The sequence below is a fragment of the Arachis ipaensis genome, chromosome B08 (assembly GCF_000816755.2).
Source record: "Arachis ipaensis cultivar K30076 chromosome B08, Araip1.1, whole genome shotgun sequence".
Classification (NCBI taxonomy): Eukaryota; Viridiplantae; Streptophyta; class Magnoliopsida; order Fabales; family Fabaceae; genus Arachis; species Arachis ipaensis.
Genome location: NC_029792.2, coordinates 104,870,700 through 104,897,578, shown reverse-complemented (window position 1 = coordinate 104,897,578; position 26,879 = coordinate 104,870,700). Strand labels below are relative to the sequence as shown.

Genomic DNA, 26,879 nt, shown 5'->3' with positions numbered 1-26,879 from the left:
TATAAAAAAAATCAAGTCGTAAAATGTGCATATGTCAGTGTTAAACCAAAAACAAAATGTAAAATTAGCTTTTTCATAATCATGAATAAATGGGAAAATACATTTAAATTGTTACGTGTGCGAAATATAGAAAAAATTCATATAAACTTGAATTTTAATCTTTATATAATTTGATAATATATATTTTTATTTAAATAAAAAATCCATAATTTTGTGGCTGATTTTTTTAAAATAGAAATGATGATGGTGTAATGCAATGAAATGTACATATATCAAGTATTTGTACAGTTTATAAGTGTCAGTCAAAACGCAGGCTATATTTTGTCTTTATCACATTTTTCAATTTTTTTGTGCAATCAAAGCGTAAGTTAGGTTTATGAAGTTTCAACTTTTTTTTTATAATTACACTACTCACACATCCACACACCCACACTTTAAAATTTTCTAAACCTCATTCCAGTCTCAATTGGAATTTGAACTTGTCTTTATCACATTTTTCAATTTTTTTGTGCAATCAAAGCGTAAGTTAGGTTTATGAAGTTTTAACTTTTTTTTTTGTAATTACACTACTCACACACCCACACACCCACACTTTAAAATTTTCTAAACCTCATTCCAGTCTCAATTGGAATTTGAACTTGGTGCAGCTTGATTAAGAGGCAAGATGATTGTCACTTGATCTAGGCCTTTAGCTTTTTAAATTTTTAGATTTTGTTTTTTAGCCCAAAACGCAGGTTGCGTTTGGAAATGGGTGTTTTTTTTTAAACCCAAAACGTAGGTTGCGTTAAGAAATGGGCTTTTTTTTAATTTTTTTTGGAAATCCCAAAACACAGGTTATGTTTTAAGTGGGTTAGAAAATTTTTTCAGAAGCTGCAAAACGCAGCCTGCGTTTTGTATAAAAAATAATATTTTAATCGAAAGCTTAATTTGTATTCAGATTCAATCATTCAACCCTTCTCATTCACTCCATGCCACACCAATATACAAGAATTTGGATCCTCTAAATTTTGAATTTTCACTTTAGAGGATAAAGTATGATTTCTCTATTATATTTTCTCTTGGTCTCAGCTATGAAATAAATGGTAAGAGATCACATTTTATTCTCTAAATTGAAATTCAAAATTTAGAGGATCCAAATCCAATATACAATTTCATTAAGCTCAACCCCACAATTCAGGTTCAATACAACTTTATACTCAATCATCAATGTGTCATTATCATTCATCGAAATCGTCATTTCATCAAACACCAACCACATTACTCAACACAACTTCATAACAAGTTCAATATTTTCATCAATTACTAACCATCACACACTAACATAATCCAACCTATCTTAAAGTCGTCTAGCATATGTTTTCACAAAATATTATATATTATCTACGAGAAACCAAAATTATACCTTGGCCAATTCCTCCCTAAGCCAAAAATACCTCAATTTCACCGTTCTTCAAGAGTCCACAGCCCCAAAACCTCTCCGAACATATTTCAACCACGAATATCCAAAAATCAAGCTCCCAACATCATCAATGTACTTCAAACCAACATTATTCAATCTAATTTCACAACATATCAATATAATCAACATCGAAGCTTACTAATTCACTAATCAACAAGAAGCTTGAGGTTCTTACCTTATTCATGCATCATCTGAGCAAGACCCACTAATTTTTTCAAGTTAATTTGACCCTAGAACATCAAAATAACCAAAAATCTCAACACCCAATCATCAAATTTTGAAATTGGGAAAAAGAGAGACTGAGAATGAGATTTAGGTTTTCTTACCGAATTGGTTGGCGGGCTCTATAGAACTCAACACGGTAAATACGTGGTCGCAAACAGTGCAGCGATCGGAGTTCTGGATTGAGAGATATGTGATTTGGAGTGAGAGGTTAGGGTTAAAGTTCTTCCTTCTTCTTCCTTGGCATGTTCAGCCTGTTTCAAGTTATGAGGAAGAAGAAGACTTGGCCCTGTGTTTTATATGTTGGGCCATGGGTCCGGTTTGAGTCCGGTTCAATCAGTTTAACTTGTTAGTCCGATTTTAGACCAAAATCATTAAAATTAATGTCAAAATTTATATTTTAATTATTTCTACTTCATTAAACTATAAAATTCAATTTCCTAATTTCTTTGATTAATAATTAATTTATTAACTAATATATTTTATTTATGGTGCAATGAATTCAAAGGTGGTTTATATAGTATTGATAATATTATATATGTACGGTGCATTTTTTTGTTTTGGCATTATATAGTATTGATAATATGCTAATTCCAAGAAACCTACGCGTATCTCATATTCCCATTCCAACCCGCCGACCCGAAGCACCTTTTTTTATCTTCTCTCTCCCAGCAAACAGAGACGTTAGTGATGGAGAATGGCGTCTTCGGATTGGTGACTTCAGAACGGCGACATAAGAGCTTTGAAGATAAGAAGATTGGTTGCTCTTACGGCGACAGATGACAACGGGGTTGTGCCAGCAAGGAGGTCGAGAACGATCGGGGATGTTAATGTGACCAGAGGAGGTACATAGCGGACCAGCAAGAGGAGACTTTCACTGATACTGTCGTCGTTCAAATCGCCATCGCACCGGGACGCTTCTGATCGTGTAACTGATGAAGGTGAGCTGCTGCAAGGAAGGCATGGATTTAGATCTTATTTTCATAGTATGTACATTTTGATTTGCCAATATTTATGATATAGAATGAGTGTTTTATTTTCAATTCAAATCTTTTTTCGTGTTTTGAATCATCAAGACAAATTTTTTCTTCTTTTGGGTTATGGAAGATCTGTGATTTTTATGCACTCCACTTTTAAAATTATTTACCTAAAAATATACATCTTCTTAGATGCTATAAAAGCCTAAGAGGTGTGGTCCTACAATCTTATCATGTGTGTCTTGCTAGAATTTCATTCGCTCTTATTTTTGTCACTAGAGAAAAAATGGTTAGGCGATATGATTTGTTGGAGATGATTGCACTGCCAAAAAAATGTTGGAGGATTCATGTCAGAGTGATCAGACTTTGGTCACTACCAAGATTCAAATACCCCAAATCCATTAGCTCCATTGAAATGGTGTTGATAGATGAACAGGTACGTCTAATTCTTTCACATACAATTGTTTCTCTGCTTTCATACACTTAATCTATATTTTCTGATAATCTTGATAAGATTTTCTGGTTTCAATGTTAAGGTGATTGATGCTCATGAAATATATAATGTCTGATGCATGGATTATTGCTTCAATACTTTCATACATTTAATCTATATTTAAAGTTTATAGTTTTGAATTTTGATATAAACCCTGTGCAGGGGCGATGCTAGGTACAAGGAAAGGGGGGCAATGGCCCCCCTAATTTTAATTTTTTACATGTAAATTATATGTAAATTTTAGTTTAGCCCCCCTTAAAATTTTATTTTAGTCTTATTTTATTGTGTAAATATTTTTTGCCCCCCTCTAATATTTCTTCTAGCTCCGCCCCTGATCCTGTGATAATTTTATAATTCTTTTGTAGTGAGATGATGCATACATATACAATGTATCGTGTTGATTTTGATTGCTCTGATTAAAAAAAAAACTCTTGCTAATGGCCATCATCCAAACAATTTATATAATCAGAATTAAACTAAATATAGTTTCCTTAAATGGCTAGAAATATGCAGGGTTATATACGTTGTTTATGAATTAAAAGTTTAATGGTTTAGTGGTTTAGTAATAACTAGAATGAGACCTGTGCGATGCGCGGGCCGGTAAATTAATGATAGTATATAATAAATATTTAAAATTGTTTTGTTTTGTAGAATTAAATTAAATATGTGTAAACTAAAGTAAATTTGAAAGGTGTTTTATTTAAAATAATTTATAATGTAAAAGATTTGGATGTTGGATCTCCACAACGTGACTTTCAACACGATATTCCTAAAATTATTAGTATTTTGTTAATAACTATATATGTAAATAAATAATGAATTGTTTGTATATTTTTTTACTTTTTAAGTATCAATTCCATTCTTCGTATTTTTGTGGATTTTCCTTTAACATCTACTTGTTCTTCTTTACTTAGTACATGCAGTTTTTCAATGACATTTACAATTATTAATGACAACATTTACCTATACACAGACAAATGTTAGATACATACATATGATACAGCTCATATCCCTCTTACAAAATTATAATGACAAAGGCGAGGAAAAATTATGACGAATATATGTACAAATAGAAATAGTACAGCTAAGGACTTATCAAAAAAATTTCATCAGCTTCCTCGTCCGTTCTGAAAAGAGAAGTCTGTAGAAAAGTGAGAACATCATTCTCGAAAGGGTTCTCAGTAAGGGGTTATTAGAAAAGGAACAATGCATAGCATATAGAAAGAAGTATAATTTTAACGATATCAAAATACAATTATATATAAAGTATTATAAAACAATATAAAAAGTATAAGAAGCAAAAATAATTAAAGTATTTTTTCGTAAATTCAATTTAAAAATACAATAAATATGTTTGTTTTGTACTTTTTCATCTAATATAATCAATTTTAAAATACAATAAATATATTTATTTTGTATATTTTCATCTAATATAATTATTTCTAAGCAAAGAGGCTCCTTTTAATTTGTGGGTGTTAATGTTTCTCATAGACGAACCACGCGAACTTTGATAAACCAATTGTCTTCTTGTTTGGTGATATTGTCCAAAGAATGAATCTCTATTGAGTAAGTTTGAGATATTGTGTAGTTCAAAAATAAATTTTTTGTGCTAAATTTAATGTTATTTGAAGAAATAGTGATAAGAGACTTATAGAAGTAGTTCAAATAGTATGGAATTCGAATATTTGTAACATAAAATTTATTATGATTAATAATATTATTATGACATTTGTAATATGGGTGTTTATTATATTTAATGGGTTATTTCTAGAAATTAATAAATTAATTATTGGGATTATAAATTTATTGTATTATTTATAACGGTAAGATATAATAAATATATGGATATAGATTTAATGTTTTTGTAGGTTATTGGTTAGACTATTAATATCTAATTATTGTAGGTTCCATATATTTTTACCGGTATTTTTTAATATTTTTTGTATATTTTTTTTTTGTTGATTTGGAAATAATAGTTGATTTGGCAAAAATTAAGTGGTTGATTCTAAAGTATTGGCAAGTAAGCAATGTTGCTGACATGACATTAGTAGGAGGAGAAAAATGTCTTAAAAGTAATGTGAGTAAACTTATCCATCTACTTTTATATATTAAAAATAGATTATTGAAAGTAGAGTTAACTTGGATATGGTTATTCTTAAACTTCACATGTATTTATTATATAGTGGTCATACACTTAAATTAGTTAGACATTTAGGTATGATAGATTAGTTTAATTTTTTCTCAATTTCATTTATGTGACCTCTTTTTTCCAGCTTGTGTTATTTTTGGTCTTGTACACAATATAGACCAATGAAATATGCTGAAATGAGGTTTGATTTTATTTATAGTTGAGGTCCTTATTTGAATAACAACGCTCATTAAATTTAAAATTTCCTTTTCATTGAGTTGTCCACGATTACTTTCAAAATGTACCTTAGTCTTGGTAGTCATCTCCCTAATGTTCACCCTTACGTGATTTAAAATAGTTGTACCCTGCTATGTTAGTCTTTTTTTGTTTCGAGATGTATAGTTTTTAATTTTGATTCAATTTGTTGTTTTTTTGTGTTATTATTATTTTTTTTTGCTTTTGAATATTGAGTTTATTTTTACTTTACATAGTCACTAGCAATATCACTTTAGGTAGAATTTAATAAAATAAACATTCTAATTAATTGAACGTAATATCAATTTTTTAATTTATTCAGTTATTTTTGTTAAAAAAATATTTTATGTAAATTTTATTTGTTTATTTAATTGGACTTTATTCTTACTATGTGTAGAGAGTGAATAATAAAATATTTTGCTTTGTGAAAAACTAGAAAACAGCTATGCATATTTTTGTAGGTAAGGATCTGATATCTGTGCTCGAATCATTGATATCGGAGAAAACTGTGTATGTTTTTCATACTTTGGAGTTAGTAACAACTGCGGGTTGTACCGCACAACATCACATCATTTTCGATTATTTTTTCAAGCAAGGATTACTGTCGTACCCTCTTTTTGTGATGCAAAACCGTTAAATAGTATTAAGCTGGTCCCTTTTAGGTTATAGGTTGGTAAGTATATGGTTCATAACAAGTATATAAGTTGATTTTTCTTTTGTTTTTACGACAAAATATCACTAAGACGGGTGATTTATGCACAATATTCTATTTGATATTTATTTTAGACGTTGCTGGAGTTATGACCGGTGTAGAAGGCGAGAAGAAATATGTGAAGGATGACAAACCCTTACTTAGAACTTAATATGTTTATATAAACAATTTTTTATATTCTAAATAATTTGCATTTTCTTTGCAGCTTAAAGTTTAATGTTGCTGTTCTTGGAGAGATGGTGGATCGGATCAAGGTTTTGTGGCAGCGGGTGAGTAGCAGCTACCAGTAGTTATTTTTCAATTTGCAAGAGTAAAGATTTTTCGAGATATATGAGGATTTGATCACTATTAAGTGGTTATATCTTATTATAGCTATCTTTACTAATTACTGGGACGTAATTCAATTAGTATTTTTTTAGTTTTTAAATTTTATGGTGTGATACTACAGCTTAAGACGACTATAGCTTAGTGATAATTTGTTGATATGCTCAATTCCTTCATCAATTAAAGAATTTGACTTTTCTCATCATTGATTCCAACCAAATTAGAGGTTTTATACCGTTTCAACTTTTTAACATGTTAAAAGTATTGTCTCTTGCAAATAATTCACTCACAGGCACAATTCCTTCTGCTTTGGGTCAATTAAAGAACTTGATATATCTCGTCTTAAATTCAAATCAAATTGAGAGTCTCATACCGCTACAAATAGGAAATTTGAGTTAACTTGCATTATTGTCTCTTTCATACAATTCACTCAACAGGTCAATTCCATTTACCTTGGCATGATTAAAGAATTTGACATATCTCAAGCTTACGTCAAATCAAATTGAAGGACATATACTAGGAGAGTTACAAAATTTAGAACAATTACAGGTTCTAAATCTTTCAGCTAACTCTCTTTGTGGTCAAATCCCTCTTGAAATAGGAGCATTAGTGTCTTTACAAGAGTTATACATAGAATTCAATCAAATAAATGGTTCCATTCCTGCAGAATGTCAGAATTTGATCAACCTGCGCATCTTGAATCTTTCTCATAATATGATATCTGGTGTTATACACCTAAACTATTTCAGTTCACGAGCTTGACTTCACTCCATCTTTCTAACAATCAATTGGGTGGAAACATACCATTAGAGATAGGAATTTTTTATTCTCTTTGCGATGTAAATTTATCTAATAACAAATTAGACAGATTGATCCCATCTCCCATGCTAAACTGTATCAGTTTTAGGAAAGTTGACTTGAGTAATAATTCCCTCAAAAATCGGTTATATTAAGAAACTTGACATGAGCCACAATATTCTTAGTCGTAGTGTACCCTTTTTGTCCATTAAAGATGGTCCTTATATTCCTAGGACAAAATCTTTTTTTTATCAAGTTTGGATCTTAACTAAAATAATCTCACAGGGAGTTTACCTATAGAACTTGTAACCATATCTCATATAAATTTGTCATTCAACTTTTTTGAGTGTCCAAAGGCTACAAGATTTTTTATGCAAAATCAATTATTGGTAATACTCCAATGTCTGTCAACACTTCCGTTCAATATTAAAATACCCAAAAAACCAAGGCACCTAGGTATAATTGCTCTTCCTATCAGTTGTTTCTTCCTCCTTGTCATTTTTGTAAGTATATTTTGTTTTATTCGATGCACCAAGAAGGTTAAGGTTGAACCCATTTCAGAAAAGAATGGAGACTTGTTTTCCACATGGAACTATGATGGTAAAATTGCATTTGAAGACATCATCGAAGCAACACAGGACTTTTATATCAGATATTGCATATGAACTGGTACTTATGGCTGTGTGTACAGAGCACAGCTTCTAAATGGCAAAATTGTTGCATTGAAGAAACTTCACCGAAGGGAGTCACAAAATCCATCTTTTGACAAGAGCTTCCGAAACGAGATAAAGATGTTGTCACAAACCCGTCATAGAAACATTGTCAAGCTCTATAGATTTTGTATCCACCATTGGTGCAAGTTTTTGGTATACAAATACATGGAAAGAGGAAGCTTATTTTATGCGTTGAACATGGATGATGAAGAAGCTAAAGAGATACGTTGGATCAAGAGGGTGGATATCATTAGAGGAACAGCTAATGCATTGTCTTACATGCATCATGATTGTTTTCTACCAATAGTTCACAAAGATGTAACAAGCAACAACATTTTGTTGAACTCAGAGTTGCATGCTGTTGTCTCAGACTTTGGATCCTAATTCTTCAAATTAGATATTACAAGTTGGAACATCCCACCTTGCACCAGGTGAAGTTTTCTTAAAAAATCTTTTGATGCTTTTAGTAAATAAATTTATCAATTCTTGAATATATGAAATTAATTTCATTGAGATTATTCTATATTCATTGTGCAGAGTTGGCTTATACAATGATTGTGACAAAAAAGTGTGACGTCTATAGTTTTGGAGTGGTGGCATTGGAAACTTTAATGAGAAGGCACCCAAGAGAGTTAATCTCATCTTTGCTAGATGACTCTTCTAACAAAAACATAGTGATAAAAGATCTCTTGGATCTACACATCCGTTTACCGTTAAGTCAAAAAGAAACTCAAGATATAGTTCATATAGTAACACTGGTATTAACATGCTTGTGTTCTAATCCAAAGTCAAGACCATCAATGCAGGAAGTGGGGCACGAGCTTTCTACTTCTAAACAGTCACTGTCGTTGCCTTTCGCAAATATTACAATTCATCAATTGATAGCATAATCTCCGAAGAGATAGCAATAGTGAAAATAATTGTTGATTAGAAGATGAATAAGGTAAGAAATTGTTGTTATTAAAGTGATTTTTTTTTCCTATTTAGAACTTTAATGCTTCGCTAAATACAATGAGCATATAATCATTAACTCATTACCATATGCGTGAGGTTAAGGATAGGGTTAAGGCTTACCATGTATTTCCTTTGATTTATCCAATTTTCTCATAATATTCTTGAGTTTTCTTTTTAGTTCAATTTTTATTTAGCTTACATCCTTTGTTAACATCTTGGTCATTCTTTCCATCCTTTTTTATTTATTTTTAATTTTTGATAGATTTTAATGTCTTTTATAATTAGAATAATCAATAATACAAAATATTTTTAAATCATTCATACTCATAACAAACATATGATTTGATGGTGTCACTGCTGACTATTACATGTGGCTATCTTTGATGATGATGATGATGGCAATATACTATTCTGTAGGGGGACATAATCTGCTCATTCTAGCTCATGATCTTGGACAATATGTGCAACTTTGAACAACAATAGATGATGCAATTGGTGAAGCATATGACAAGACAGCCAAATGGCTTGGACTGAATTTGAAGAGAAGCGGTGGTCCTGCTATAGATGAGCTTGCTAAGGAGGAGAATGCCAAATCTTTAAGCTTTTTAGTAAGTATTCTTAGAATATTATATCCTACCCTTCTTGATTTTTCCATCTAACATGACTATGGTGGTTGTTATACTTCTAGTGTAGATTCTAAGTTCACTCCTATTTCTAATTTAGGTTCCAATGAAGCAGCACAAAGATTGCAACTTCTCCTATGCTGGTCTAAAAACCCAAGGTTGGCAATCGAATCCAAAAAGATGTACGTAAGTATTTTTGCTATTTTTATTATATTTTTTTTTTGATAAAAATAATGGGTGGAGCTAGGTCATAACTCATAAACCTAATAGAAGCTGAATAATCTATCCTTTATAGCTTTACTTTTGTTTGGCTTTGCTCATGTAAGGAGGATCTCCTGTTCTCCCATATACTTGTGTATTTTCTCTTTGCCTTGCTGATATTCTTCTTTTATCAATAAATAAATAAATAAAAGATTGATTTCCACATTCTGTTAGTGTTAGTTCCATGTAATCAGATAATAAAACAGTGATATTGCATGTTGCAAAAAGTATTCTTGTGTAGTAGTGATAAATTATGCAAACATCTTTCAATTTATTATTACGTACATATGAGGATATGGGCTATGGGCTTTTTTTGCAGTGATGCCAAGATCCCTATTTCTTCTGCAAGTAAGGAAGATTGATTGGCTCGGGATGATATTGCTGCTGCTTTTCAGGTTAGTTATGTTTTTGTAGGTTTTGTACATTATGTCATGCAAGACTTGTCTTCCGTATCAGGTCTAGATAATGACTTAGTTAAAATTACTGCATCTGCTCTATCTTGATCATCTTTAATTTGTGTCTAATTGATGTCTTATTTTTACATGTGGTCAGCGAATTACAGTGTTACATCTTGAGGAAAGGTGTGAACGTACAATCCAGTGGGCATTGAAGATGAAACCTTTTATAAGACACCTGGTAGTTTGAAGTCTGAGTAGTTTCTTTCTTTCAAATGACATCAATCTTTTCTTTTCTATTTATTTTACATCAAAAAATCTAAATGACTTTCTATTTTATTTCATCTATTGCATGTTATCTCTGGTGGCATTGCATCAAATCATTATGTTCAATCTCGGCTTGATATGGTTATGAATAAGAATGGCTTGCAGCTTGTATGCCCTCCTCCCCGACTTTGTACTGACAACGGTAATAATATAGTTTTTGAGTTGCTATTAGTTGTAAGTAGTCAAAGTTCTCAAGAAAGCAAATTAGGTTGTTATCTTTTGTTGATGCATGAAATATAGCCTTAATTTATTTATTTTAAGCTTTTTCTTGAACAGGTGACCACACAGAGCTTTATGCTTAAGCCGTAAAACAGAGGTGATATGGTATTACGACCTCTAAAAATAAAATATACACATAATAATATTGGAAAGAATACAGTATACGAAGAGCCTTGAAAAATAGATAAAACAAAATCGCAAAATAAAAAGCGCAACACTCAGAAAACGTGGTTACTTGCGTACGAAGAAATCTAAAGTTCACTAACATAGTTATACAAAAGATAAGAGTAAAGGATCAATGGTACAAAATAACAAGCTCCTAACTCAGCCTGCGAAGCCAAGGCTGGCCGGAGAATATATATATATAGCCCCAAGTCCCAAAATGAGAATACATAAACCCTAGTCAAAAAGAAAAGCCCAAAGTAAACCACATCGCCGCAGAAACTCTAGACGCCTATCGAGGTGCCTCTCGACCTGCTGAAAAACAACACAGTATGGAATGAGAATCGGAGCTTCCCAGCATGGTAAAGGTGCCACACACATAAGATATAAGGTCATGGGAATGCCAGAGGCAATCCTGGAACGCTAACACTCAGAGTATAAAGCTTAAGGCACTAAAACAAAACCATAAAAAAGGTGGTCATCTAGGGAATTCTAAACCTAGCTTAAACTTAGTCTTAACACTAAACCTATCCATCATTCCTCCATTCCTTCATTTCCAGTGAGTTTGCAAAGACAGAAAAACAGACAATTGCAAGCGTAGGTAGGAGACAAGTAATGCAAGTAGCTAATATAACAAATAACATAATATATTCAGTTAGGCATTCCCAAATAATGCATAGCAAAAAAAACAAACAAAATACATGTGATGTATGCCTGTCCTATGGCTGATGATATCATCTGTTGGTTATATAGCCAACCCGACACGTCCTGGTAGATAACCATGGACTGAAACACCCATTTAGAGCAAGTGGGTTTGAGCTACAACCCCCTTGCTACTACCCGTTTAACCCAGAGCCAGTGGAATAACCACTACTGTAGCTACTACCCAGACGGGTGTTTAGAAGCTCAACCTGGAGCAAGTGGAATGATCCACTACTATTGCTACTACCCAGGCATCAATATTATTGACCTGGAGCAAGCAGGATGAGGCACAATCCTTGCTACTGCCCAGGTATCCAAAACATATATTCATTCAGTCTTAATCAATCTTCATTATTATCAAAGCTCAAGTATTGACCTGGAGCAAGCGGGACGAACCACCATCCTTGCTACTACCTAGGTATTTCAAACATACATTCGTTCAATCTTAATAATTTATCATTATTCTTACATTCAATATTTCTAGCGTTCTTCAATAACAAATCACCACTTTACAATCTCCCTCAACATCAAACTAATTCCTCCAATAAGTTTACTCACACTCTACAGCCTAAAAACCAACTACCAGGCTTTAAATGAGGGTTATAAAGTTTTTGAAGGTTAGAAGATTGGTTTAGAAACACAAAATTTACTTTGCTGAAACAGGGGTCACGCGTGGGAGTGCATTTCTGAAAGGTCACGCGTACGCGTGGGTGTACAATTTTCTATGCTCGCGTACGCAAGTACCCTGCTCGCGTACACGAGGTACCAAACCCGAATAGGTTGGTTGCGTCGCGTGCAATGGTTACGTACGCAAGTTATGCAGAATAGCAATGCTGCAGAATTTTCAGCTTTGCACTCTAAACTTCCGACGTGCATAACGTTTTCGTGTTAAAATATTTTTCATCCGTTCTTCAAACGATGTAAACTTCAATGACCCAATTTTCACATGAAATAAATTTAAAATAATTTGGTGATCTAGAAGCTAAGTTTTGGCTCGCAAAAGTTCGGCCAAAAATTAGTTTTTACATAAAAACCTTCAAACCCTCAATTTTCATTAAAACCAAACTCAAAACCAAACTTCTATACCAACAATCAACTCTACAATATATCAAAGCACACCAACACCGCACTAAATTGTTAATATCACACCACCTTTAACCATACTTCTTTATTACACAATTTCAACCTAATTTCATCATTTTACATCAACAACATTAACATATATCGACTTACTATATATATACCTAAATTCACATATCCATATACAAAATTCAATACCCATACACTAATTCAATGAATTGACTAGGGTTAATGATCCTTACCGTACTCGCAGACTAAACGAACCAAGCCCAGCAAGCCCCGCAAGCTAAATCAAACCTAGAGTACCAAAATCAACGAAATCTCAACATGGATACTCTTGAATTTCGAAATTCAAGGGGTCGAGAAACTGGAGTGAGAGTGTGGCTTACCTATGAAATTGTTTCGATAGATTCGTAGAACTCGATGCGGTGGTCGCGTGGCCGTAAACGGTGCGACAATCGGAGCTCGAAGCGAGAAGTTATAGAGGTTTGATTTATGGTGTTAGGGTTTGTCTTTCTTTTCCCTCACCATGCATTGCTTCAGCGTTCTTGGCTGAAGGGAAGAAGAGAATTGGCTCTTCTTATATGTGGTTGGGCTGATAGGTTGGGCCTTGGGCCCATTGCGGGCTCGGTTCAATCGATTCGGCCCAATCTTGGACCAAATTCTTTGAAATTAGTGTCAAAATTCTCGTTTTAATTTTCTCTATCATGTTAAACTTCAAAATTTCATTTTATAATTTTCTTTATTAATAGTTAATTTATTCGCTAATTATTTACTAATCTCTCGGATTTTACAGTAATGGTAGCTTGGACTGGCATTAAGCACTTTCGCATGGGAAGATATGACCCTCCTCCACCTGCAGAAGAATCAGAAAACTTCGTGGTGTATTTCTTATCTAAACAATTTGCTTTCCTATCATGACTCAATGGATTTGGATGCTATGATTCATTTAGGGGGAAAGATTATAGTTAATGGTATTTTGCAGAATCAACATGATCAATTATTGTAACCCAGCTCATATAAAATGTTGAATTTATTTCTTAGTGATCTGTTTATCTGCTCTCATGGATTGCAAATTTGAGTTGCTTTCGCTGCCTTTATCTTATTATATTCTATGTTTAATTCATTCTTTGTCCTACTAAGCAAATGTAAGGATCTAGACTGTATTTAAATGAACCTCGTAGATGTTAATGAGGTAATAGTAACAAGTTAACATTGAAAGTGTCAGAAATTTTATCTGTTACTACATTTTATGATTGTTTTATCAGTCACTGATTCTTTCAACTGTGATTCATTTCAGTATGATTTGCGGTCGAGGTGGTCGCTAGGGGAAGAATATGCTGATGGAAGAAGTGAACCACGCTCAATAAAAGGGCTCGTCTTCATCCATCTCTTACGTCTATAATTCAAGCATCATCATGGCAGTGACATTGCATGTACGTTCATGTTGCTTCAGCCTCTTCATGAAGCTTTGCTGCACTGTTTTTGATGGGCTAAAATGTACTAAAACACATAATGTGTCGAGTCTGATGCATAGTACATGTATAGTAATTCGTTGGATTAATCACTTTAGCTTTTTTATTGGACTATGTTGTTATGTTTTGTTTTTCTTTTCCTGTGATCTTAAACCATTCTTGATGTTGTTGTTGATAATGCCTACATATGTTCTTGACATCTTAATTTTAGCTTTCTATGTGATTCATGTTTATTGTTGATTATTCCTATGGTTTATGTCAAAAGAGTTGTGTGTACTGAAGTTTGTCATCTACCAAGTTCATGTAAGTGATAATAGTTTTGACTACATTCTTAAAAAGTAAGGGAAATTTCAGCCATGCTCTTTCTTTATGTCAGCAAACTCAGATCATTATCTTTATGGATAGAATTTTCTGGCCTCTAATTATAAATATCCATTGTTTTGGGATTTCAATGCAGCATGTCAAATATAGCACGTAAAGGCATCCGTTACTTGCAGAGACTAAATGCTTCAAATGTATCTACTTCCATGCTAGAGAAAGGTTAAAACCGTGTGATAGAAGCTTGCCTTATACTTATTCGCGAAAGAGCAAAGCTTAAGGCATGCCATCTTTACTTTTATCTGTGATTTTCAGTGTTGTCTTTTTGTTACATGATGCTATGTTTTACATAGGTGATTTTCATTATAAGCTTTACAAGAAGGTAATTTAAATAGAAAGTTGCTTTGCTTCTTCTCCAGGGAGAACTCATGCGTGCTCTAGGAGGGGCTATAGCATGTCCATCTCTTCTTGGAGTTCCTTTGGGACATAATTCGTCATTCCTTCAAAGGCCTGCATTTGCACCTCCTCGCATTAGGGAAGCCATTTGGTGTGGTAGCACAAACTCTTCAACCGAAGGAGGTAAGTGTTGGTTTTTTCACAGATGATAGAAGTCTTCTAGAAGGGTTTTCTTTCGCCCAGCCTAAATTTTGCATCATAAATGCATCTTCAAATTGTAAATCTTTTTTTGCATGAAATCTTGGTAGTAGAAATACTCAAGAATGCAAACCTCTCCTTTAACTTTGTAATTGTTGATATTATTTCTTAGGTTGTTAAATTGGACATTTTATGTTGTTAGGATTCAGAATTCCCAATCAACATAGGCATATATGATTTCCCTCTTCTTTTGGTTCTTTACGCCATGAATGTAACCTTCATTTCTACAATTCCTTACCTAAAATGGTCATTGTAAGTAATTTTCTTAATGGGATATGACTCACTTTCATTCTGCTCAGTGCCTTCACACTTCTTGCTGAAATTTTGTTTGATAATGATGAGCTTGTGATGGCTTGGTTCTGGCTTTGCAGGAAAGGAATTAGAGGATCCACAAGTGCTTACTGACGTTGGTGATGTCCCTATCCGAGAAATCCGAGACTGTGGAGTAAATGATGATAGATTGATGAATGTCATCAATGAATCTGTCAAGCTAGTGATGGAAGAGGTAACGTACTGATCTGTGAAGTTCTGCTCTAAACACAATCACAGTATTATATTTTTTTTTCTTATTTAATAAACTTAAACTTAGTATAACATGCACTTGAGCCTTTTCTTTTGTTTTTTGTTTAATCCAATGAGAGATTTTCCTCACTTGTTTTACATCAGGATTTCACATTGAAATTTGTTGATTAACCAAATTGTAAAATGTGAATGCAATTTAGGCTAATTGATGCTTGCTATTTTTTTCCCTGCAATTACTTCACTGGGGCTATTCATGTATGAATCCAGAAGTAACTGCCATGCTGTTAGCTTATAAGTCTTAAACTATGGCATTCATATTGGAAAATTATTGTCATCAAGGGAAAAAATGAATCATCTAACATAGGTGAACACAAGTAGGGAAGGATCCATTTACATGATTTATGAGATCAACTCCTTGGTGGCCCCTAACTTCACTTAGATTGGAACAATAAATAATTATGCTTTGTAGAATCAGATCTACTATCACAAGTTATCATGTTGTATGAACTAGATGAAGCTTGATTCTCATGTTTTCTACCTTCTTCTAGGCTCCATTACGACCCTTAGTTTTAGATGGCAATCACTCAATATCATATCCTGTTGTTCGAGCCGTCTCTGAAAAACTTGGAGGACCAGTTGATATTCTTTATCTTGATGCACATCTTGATATCTATCATTGCTTTGAAGGAAACAAGTATTCAGTATTCACATGCTGCTTCTTTTGTTCGAATCATGGAGGGTGGTTATGCTAGGCGACTCTTGCAGGAAATTATTTGTTTTTATCTTTTAACTCTATATTTTTATAGCATTTGTATCCAAACATTATAAGTTGATTATGCATTTCCAAAATATAATTTATTGTTATTCTCTATGATCATATCGTATTTTTGTCTTCTCATTTAAGCACTTATATCGACTGTCTTCATCAGACTAATTTTGTTAATTTGTTTTTGTCGCTAACTTAATTTCTTCATGATATTTTAATGGCTGATTTTTCTTTACCATGGTGGTGAATTTTCAATTTTCTTCCATGGTTTTCATCATGTATCATGTATTCTTAGCAATACATTCCTCAATTTATTTCAGGTTGGTATAAGATCAATAATAATAGAAGGGCGCGAAAGGGGCAAAAAATTCAGGATTGAGCAATATGAAATGCGAATATTTTTTCAAGAGATCGTGAATGTTTAGAAAACCTTCTCTCTCTCTCTCTCTCTCTCTCTCTCTCTCTCTCTCCACCTTTATTTCTCTTATTTCTTTTCCCCTTAAAACTTTACACACATAGACACACAACTATACACTATATTTTATGCAGTGTTTCTAGACCTTACCATAAAATGATTACTACTGTTGATTGAATGAACTTCTTTGGATTTCTGTATCAAATGGATGTTTTCGAATTCCAAGCTACAAAATGACATTATTCATCAAAAACTGTACAAGATATTTTGCAATTTGTGGTTCCTTGGTTTTGAAAACTATTATCATTTTGTAGAAACTTGGTGAATGTGTGAAAGGTGTACATCTCAATAGATGTGGATTGTCTTGATCCTGCTTTTGCTCCTGGAATGTCTTACATCAAACTGAGAGGTCTCTCTTTCTGCGATGTTCTCAACATCCTACATAACCTTCAAGGTGACATTGTTACCACAGACGTGGTCGAGTTCAATCTGCAACGTGATACAGTTGACAGTATGAATGTCATAGTAGCTGCTAAGTTGGTAAGAGAACTGACTGCCAAGATTGCAAAATAATTAAATCTTCAATGCAATCCTCATTCCTTTAAATAGCTTCTAAGAGTGACATAGAATTTTTTGTTAGTTTCATTGAAATCATTCATAAAAGGGTTTACATGTTTTTGTGCTTTAATTATGAAAAAATGTGTGCAGCACACAATACATATAGTTAGTTCTGTGCAGAACATGTAATAAATAGATTGTCACTTCTTTATTGTTAGCATATTTCAAACATATTTATATTTCTATTTTTAAATGTTTGAAAATTTATAGAATATCAATATTGTGAGACCTTATTTTTCTATAGTCAATCTTAAATGAAGAAGCTTCTTAAGTTAAAGTGAAGAAGTTAATTACTTAAACTTTTTCAAATGTGCAAATTAACTATGTTAACAATGTTTCCATCAATTCACAAGAATTAGTTCAAAGTGCTAAAATAGGCATATTGGTATGTTGCATTTTTCTTCTTACATTTTTGCCTCTACAATGAGATGGCCCTTGAGGTATTTTTACCCCCATTTTTCTTGGGCATATTTTTATTTATAAGAAAGAAACTAGTAAACAAGCGCTGAAGTCTCATGGCACATTGCTATATTTTCTTGCCTAACTAATTCACATGTTATTCTACCAATAACTTAAAAAAAATTTGTTACTCTAATCTCAACCTAAATTACAACTTCCTCATTGTTTGCTTCTCTTTTCTCCCATGTTGTTTTCTTATATTTTCTAGCACATATAATATATACAATCAAGTTAATGGATGTGAAAAAAGTACACAAGAAGAAAAACATGTCCAAATGACCCTCGTTTAGATTTGGTGAAATCCAACCAGGTTGTCCATGTTCTGAAGTAATCTTCATTACTATTGTTAAGACAATGTTGGCAACATTACTACCAACTGTTGAAGAAGACATCAACAACCGTATCCCTATACTTTGAAATCCATCAGGTGTTTGTGATAAGAAAACTCTATTTGTGCAACGTATACAAAAGCCTATGCGACTCCATGAGCAGATATTGCGGTGTTTGCCAAAATATACTCAAAGAACTTGTCTCTTCACTATTGTTTTGACTAGCAAGTTCAAGTCTCTTTCTCTCAACAAATCCAACAACTATCTACTATTGCAATGTCCAAGCCAATGCCAATTCTTTTTAAACTTGCTAAGATGTTTTGGATCTCTTTTCATCAATTTCACATATAATGGTACTATGAGAATGTCAAACAGCAAAATAAACATTTTTGTACTTATCGAATGCGGTCATGTTGGCCGGAGGGATTTAAAATTCAGGAACCTTCTGTCCATCATAGCGCCTTTCTCGACAAACAAAGAAAGTACTTATAGTTGTATGAAGATAGCACAGGGGAAGACTATATATAGCCACACTGACAACAATCTTAAAATACATTTCACTTGTTCAACTTGTGACACAATGCAAAGATACCAAGAGTTTGGATTTTGATCCTTGCTTAGCAAGGAATTGTTTTCTTCAGTAGAAACGATGATGGAATAATTAAAAAATCTGTTTGTCACCAATTCAAAATAAAATAGATAAATTAGAAACAACACAAACTTCTATTAAAATTCTTTGCTAAAGTATATATTTATCAATCAAAATATTGGTTTAATATAAGTAGTTTTAGATCAAGAATAAATTTTATTTTTTACCTTTTTAATAATTTACATGGACAATAACTAGTATTCAAGTAAGGTGAGGTCTCTGGTGACTCAACAATAGGTGGCTAAGCATGGCTAAAAGGTTGACCGGACATTCAATAGATGACACATGGCGAGGGATTTACTGATCATACATTTAAGGAGAATGTTGAGTGTAGTAAGTGCCATTAATTACTGATGGCAAAAGGGAAAATGCAATGCAAAGAACTGTTTTTGTCTCCCGGCCTTTGTAGTAACTAGAATGAGACTCGCGCGATGCGCGGAATGGTAAATTAATGATAGTATATAATAAATATTAAAAATTGTTATATTTTGTAGAATTAAATTAAATATGTGTAAATTAAAGTTAAATTTGAAAGGTGTTTTATTTAAAATAATTTATAGTACAAAAGATTTGGATGTTGGAATTGTACAAAGTGACATTTTTATTTGATGGTTTGATTTTGCATTTGTTTTAGTTGATGGACTTAGACTTCTTATGTGGTGCTTTTCTTTATTGGTTATTTTTAGAGTTGTTGCTTTCTTTTTTCTATCGTAGGTTCTTGTGAAAGCATGTTCTTTATGAATTATTGAGTTGTATGCACTTTCTATTGTGTTGTTTGTTTCATTTTTGCATGATGTTCTTCTTCTGAAGATGTGTCTTGAATTTGTATGGTTTTCTTTCTCCTCTTGATAGGTATGTGATCTTCGTCTGATGATATTAGTGTTGGCAAAGTTGGTTCTTATAATTAATGAATAATTTAAATTAGAAATAAAAATGATGTCTTGAATAAGTGATTTTTTTTTTAGTATTACCTGTTTTATTTATTGTAATAGGTGTTGAGGTTCAGTGTTTTGGTTGGAACAAATGTCTTAGTAACAGTGTATTGTTGACAACTTTTTTTGAGATTAAAATCATTTACTTTGACTTCAAATATAAATGTGAGGTTGCACAAATTTTTCAATTGGGGTGGTTCTTCAATGTCATTATTTTTCTAAAGTGTCATTAGATTTAAAGCAATTGTGCCCAACAAAAATTGTTGTAGCACTTTGATCTGAAATAAATATTGGGTTAATAATTAATAATTGATAGATGAGATTATGAAAAGTATATATAGAGTTACCTTATTGTTGGATATTGTAGTGTTTGATTATATGTGCTACAAATATAGTTGTCTCATTTTCATCTAATATATTCATTTCTAAGCAAAGAGACTCCTCTTCATTTGTGTGTGTTAATGTTTTTCATAGACGAACTACGCAAACTTTGATAAACTAATTATCTATTTGTTTGGTGATATTATCCAAAGAATGATGCTCCATTGAGTAAGTTTGAGATGTTGTGCAGTTCGAAAATAAATTTTTGTTCTAAATTTGATATTATTTAAAGGAATAGTGATAAGAAACTTATATAAGTAGGTCAAATAGTTTGAAATTTGAATATTTGTAACGTAAAATTTCTTATGATTAATAATATTATTATGACATTTGTAATATAGGTGTTTATTACATTTAATGAGTTATTTATAAAAATTAATTATTGGGGTTATAAATTTATTGTATTGTTTATAACGGTAAGAGATATAATAAATATAAGGATATGGATTCAATATCTTTACAGTTTACAAATTTGGTTGGACAAAATTAATATTTTTTAGTTTCTTTTGTTATTTTATTTTACTTTTTTCTGATTTGGAAATAATAGTTGATTTGGCAAAAATTGAGTGATTGATTCTAAACTTTTGCCAAGTGATAAACTCCATTTTTAGGATTTATCTTGTGCTTAATTTAGGGAATTTTATCCACTAAACTCACACTTATTCATATAATTCGTATGTTTTACATTTTCCTTCCTAATTTTGTGCTATGATTGAAAACATGCTTCTTTGGCCTTAAATTTGCTAATTTTAATCCTTTCTTATTAGCATTTGATGCCGTGATATGTTTGTTAAGTGTTTTAAGAGTTTATAGGGCAGGAATGGCTTAGAGGATGGAAAGGAAGCATGCAAAAGTGGAAGGAATACAAGAAATTGAAGGAATTGCTAAGCTCTCAAGCCTGACCTCTTCGTACTAAATCGATCATAACTTGAGCTACAGAGGTCCGAATGAGGCGGTTCCAGTTGCGTTGGAAAGCTAACATCCGAGGCTTCAAAATGATATGCAATTTACCATAGTTTCCATGCATTTAGGTGATGCGTACGCGTGGATGACGCATATGCGTGACCTTGCGAAAGTTCAGCGACGCGAACGCGTGGGCGACGCGTACGCGTGACAGAGCCACGTGCTGCACATATCAGAAAATGCTGAAGGCAATTTCTGGGCTGTTTTTGGCCCAGTTTCAAGCCCGAAAATACGGATCAAAGGCTGCAGAGTGGAGCTGGATGGGAGAAAATCATTCATTCACACTTTCATTCACTTTAGTTAGGTTTTAGATGTAGTTTTCTAGAGAGAGGGGCCTCTCATCTCTCTAGGTTTTAGGTCTTAGGTTTATTTCTTCTCTAATTCAGATTTTCATTTTTTTTTAATTTAGTTTATCTTCTACATTCTATTATTCTAGTACTTTAGTTATCTTTTTCCTTTGTGATTTCCTTATTTTGCCAATTTAGTTTATGAATTCTTCATGTTAGATTCAATTTTCCTTTTAATGCAATTTGAGGTATTTTATGTTTATTGCTTCTCCTTTCATTTGTTGTTATTGATTCCTTGTAATTAGTTGTTTAGATTTAATATTCTCTTATTACTTTTCTATGCTTTTATTTTATGCCTTCCAAGTGTTTGATAAAATGCTTGGGAGGATTTTAATTTAGATTTTCATGTTCTTAACTTGGATTGATTATTTAGAGACTCTTGAGTTATCAAAAGTCTTTTGTTGATTGGTAATTGAGACTTGCTAGTTGGCTTAGGCTTCACTAAATCTAGTCTTTGATTAGGACTTGTGAACCTATATTGATTTTACTCACTTGACTTACCTTCATTGTTAGAGGTTAACTAAGTGAAAGCAAAAGGCAATTACCATCACAATTGATGAGGATGATGAGGATAGGACTTCTAATTATCAATCCTTGCTAAGAGCTTTCTTAGTTATTAATTTATTTTCTTGTTATTTAACTTTCTTGTTCCTTATTTCAAAACCCAAAAATATACTTTTCCCTAACCAATTATAAGTACACTTCGCTGCAATTCTTTGAGAGACGACCCGAGATTTAAATACTTCGGTTTATTTTTATTGGGTTTGCTTAAGTGACAAACAAATTAAATTTGATTGAGGTTTAATTGTCGGTTTAGAGCTATACTTGTAACGCGATTATTTTTGTGAAATTCTTTACCGACGATTTTTTCCCGTCACCAAGTAAGCGATATTGCTGACATGGCATTAATAGGAGGAGAAACTTGTCTTAAAAGTAATGTGGGTAAACTTATCCATCTACTTTTATATATTAAGAGATAGATGAGACCCGCGCCATGCACGAGGCGATAAATTAATAATAGTATGTAATAAATATTAAAAATTGTTATATTTTGTAGAATTAAATTAAATATATGTAAACTAAAGTTAAATTTAAAAGATATTTTATTTAAAATAATTTGTAGTACAAAAGATTTGGATGTTGGAGTTGTACAAAATGATATTTTTATTTAGTGGTTTGATTTTGACATTTGTTTTAAACTTTTAGTTGATGAACTTCTGAATGTATCTTGAATTTGCATGGTTTTCTTTCTCCTTAATCTCTTGATGGATATGAGATTTTCGTCTGATGATATTAGTGTTGGCAAAATTAGTTTCTATAATTAATGAATAATTTAAATTAGAAATAAAAATGATGTCTTAAAGAAGTAATTTTCATTGTTCTGAAAACCGGACCGGATCGGTCGGTTCGACCAGATTAACCGGAAACTGGTCATATGGCCGGTCCGGTTGATGCCAAAAACCGAACTGCAAAAAACTGGAGAAAAATCGGATGAACCGGTGGTTAATCGGTAGACCGTATGAACCGGACAGATTTTTTACCCTCCCGGTTCGCTACTTTATATATTAAAAAAAAAGAAACCAAAGAGGCAGAGAAGCTCTCTTCTCAGTTCTCTCTCCAAACACGAAACCCTATCGCAGCTACCTTCAAGCTCCAGAACGCGTGCCAGCCCCCGCCACTGTTGCCGCCGACAGTGACAGCCTCTCGAAGGTCTGCTCGGCCCTCTCGAAGGTCAAGCTAGTTGTCGTCGTCGGCCCTGAGTTGCAGATTTTTTTGTTTTTGTCGTCGTCTCCAAACATGAAACCCTATCGCAGCCACCTTCAACTCAGTTGTGGACTTCTCACTCAACGTTGTCGCTCACGCACGTTTGCTTTTCGTCGGCATTTTTCTGCTTCGTCTCTATTCTCTCTTTCTCGTAGCTCAGTCACTGTTACCATTGCCCGTTGGTAAGCGTCAATCCCTCTACTGCTTCTTCAGTTTTCATTTTTGGGAGTTAATTGCTATTTTTCTGGATTTAATTATGTTGATTGTTGGTTGTTTTTTTCTGGGTTATTTAGTTGTTTTCTAAGTTAATTTTCTTCGTTGTTCATTGTTGTTAACAGGGCTGGATTGTTGTTTTGTTCTGACTTCTGGGTTAATTCTTGTTAATTATTGGTAATTTTCTGAGTTATTTTTGTGCTATTTTTTTCTAATTCTGAGTTAATTTACTAGTTGTTGGCTTGTTGCTGAGTGAAATTAGTTAAACTTAAAAACTTGGTTTGTTATATTGATTCTGATTTCTGAGTTTTGTTTTGTTATATTAATTCTGATTTCTGAGTTGTTGGTTGCTAATTTTTTCTAATTCTTCTAATTATGAGTTGTTGATGGTACTTTGTTGGGAATGAATGTGTCAGTATACAATTGAGATACTTGTGCTCTTCAACTGGTTCTAGCTCTGATTTGATGCTGAAAGAAGAGTTTTCAGTTGAAATCCCGGATAAGAAAACTGATAAGCTTCATTCTATTATTCTTTTGTTGATTTATGCTCTTTTGGTTGTGCTGGAAATACAAAAAGGATGTTGCTGGTTAATTTTTTATTTTGTTAATTATATGAATTGATGGCTTGATGCAGAGTTCTTCTGTTTTTCAATTTTTTTATTTTGTTAATTATATGAATTAATCATTCTGTAATTCTGATTTTGATATAAGTTCAATTTTGAAACCTTGGATTTTGAATTTTGCTATATTGAATTTTGTCATATAAGTTTAATTCTGTTATATTGAATTTTACTGAATATAATTTTGGATTTTAAATGTTGTATGAATTGATATAATCTTTTGGATTCTGAATTGCTGTCATTCTTAATTGTTGTATGTAATTTGGATTTTTAGATTTTGGATTCGGATCCGCTTATTAAGCCATGGCAAATCCCTCACCCGATTCAATCAATCATAGCATTTGCGGACATGTTTCTGCATTAAACTGCGTATTTTTTCTTTTGTTAATCTTCTTATATGTTGTATTGTGTTGTGTTCTCTGTGACTGGCATAAAGCCACTATTGTTATATGATGGAAATGTCTAGAATGAGATAATTGTTAAGAATGTAGTTTAGGAGATTTTTTTTATTTTTATTGGTACCATTTACATCTAAATAATAGAGAAACTTTGTGTTAATTATTATGAATAAATTATCTCTATTAGTGTTTTTATTGAGCATCTTAATGTATCCAGTGTAAATATTTTTAAGAAAACTACTAACCTCTAATCTTGAGGTATAACACCTTTTAGTTTTATGTTGAGGTATAACTCAAAAATTATTTTCATATTAAAATTTTTTTATTTAGAAATCATTAAATTTTTAATAATTTTATTTAATATTTAATTGAATTGGTTGAATCCCGATCGAACCACTAAACTAGTGAACCAGTCATTTACCGGTTTATTGACCGGTCCGGTTCTCGCAACCTTGGTAATTTTTGTTGGAGTATTACTTGTTTTATTTGTTGTAATGGGTGTTGAGCTTTTAATATTTTTGGTTGGAACAAATGTCTTAGCAACAGTGTATTGTTAAAAACTTTCTTTGAGATTAAAATCATTTACTTTTGACTTCAAATATAAGTGTGAGATTGCACAAATTTTTGAATTGGGGTGGTGCTTCAATGTCATTACTTTTTTGGAGTGCCATTAGATTTAAAGCAGTTGTGCCCAATAATTTTTTTGCTTCGCCATCAAATAGTACAAAAGTTGGTGTAACACTTTGATCGAAACTTTTAATTGAATTCTGAACCTAAAATAAGTATTGGTTATTAAAAAATTGATTACATTTATTTTTTTAAGTTATTAAAAAATAAATATTTTAACGATATTAAAATACAATTATATATAAAGTATTATAAAATAATATAAAAAGTATAAAAAATAAAAATAATTAAAATATTTTTTCGTAAATTTAATTTAAAAATACAATAAATATGTTTGTTTTGTACATTTTTATCTAATATAATCATTTCTAAGCAAAGTGGTTCCTCACTTTCTCTTCATTTATGAGTGTTAATATTTTTCATAGATAAACCATGCAAACTTTGATAAAGAATGATATTCCATTTAGTAAATTTGAGATGTTGTGTAGTTTGGAAATAAATTTCTTGTGCTAAATTTGATATTATTTGAAGTAATAGTAATAAGAGACTTATATAAATAGTTCAAATAGTATGAAATTTTAATATTTGTAACCTAAAATTTATTATGATTAATAATATTATTATAACATTTGTAATATAGATGTTTATTACATTTAATGAGTTATTTATAGAAATTAATAAATTAATTATTGGGGTTATAAATTTATTATATTATTTATAACGGTAAGACATAATAAATATAGGGATATGAATTCAATATTTTTTTAGTTTTTTTTTTTATATATTTTTTGTTGATTTGAAAATAATAGTTAATTTGGCAAAAATTTAGTGGTTGATTCTAAAATTTTACCAAATAAGCGATGTTACTGACATGGTATTAGTAGAAAGAGCAAGATGTGTTAAAAATAATGTGGGTAAAGTTATCCATCTACTTTTATATATTAAGAATAGATATGAACAATAGACTTTAAAATTGACCCAATAAAATAAAAAATACTCTATTCTCAAATTACCTCCTAAACCTTAATATTAGAATAAGTATCTGCATACCAAATAAATTAAATATCCAATATTCATTATTCACATTATTTAATATTTTCATTATCTATTTATATTTTTCCATATTAAAACTATACACACAATACAATTATTTTCAGTTGTATGTTGTCTCATCACTTAATAACACACTTATCATAAACAGAGTAATTTAAATTGGGGTCTAATAATATAATTGTCTTTTTTTTTTTTTTTTTAAGTATTCATCGTCTGTGTGAGATCAATTTAAACTATTTGTATTAAAATTTAAGTTATTTTTGAGGGGATAACGTTAAATAGTACAACAAAATATACTTTAACACAAAAACATAATAGATCATCATTTAAGTGGTATCCACAAATATAAACTTGGAAAACATCAATATTTTTTACCCTCCCTAAATGAGAGAATGAATCTTTACAATGGATTTTTTTAGGTTTTTATATACGAGATTCTTTCCTACTTAAAAGTAACAACTATTAATATCAATAGATTCATAACAACAAATTTTTACAATAAATTAACATTTGACTTGCGAATAGTGCGGGTCTTACACTAATTTTGTAATATGCAGGGATGGATTTAGAAA

At 31.7% G+C, this 26,879-nt stretch overlaps 4 pseudogenes; 3 read left to right on the top strand and 1 right to left on the bottom strand.

Annotated features, from left to right (window-relative positions):
• Nucleotides 5,980-8,465, top strand: LOC107611383 (annotated as a pseudogene).
• On the top strand, nt 9,431-14,297 carry LOC107612369 (annotated as a pseudogene).
• Nucleotides 14,738-17,612, top strand: LOC107612272 (annotated as a pseudogene).
• Nucleotides 18,175-19,353, bottom strand: LOC107611384 (annotated as a pseudogene).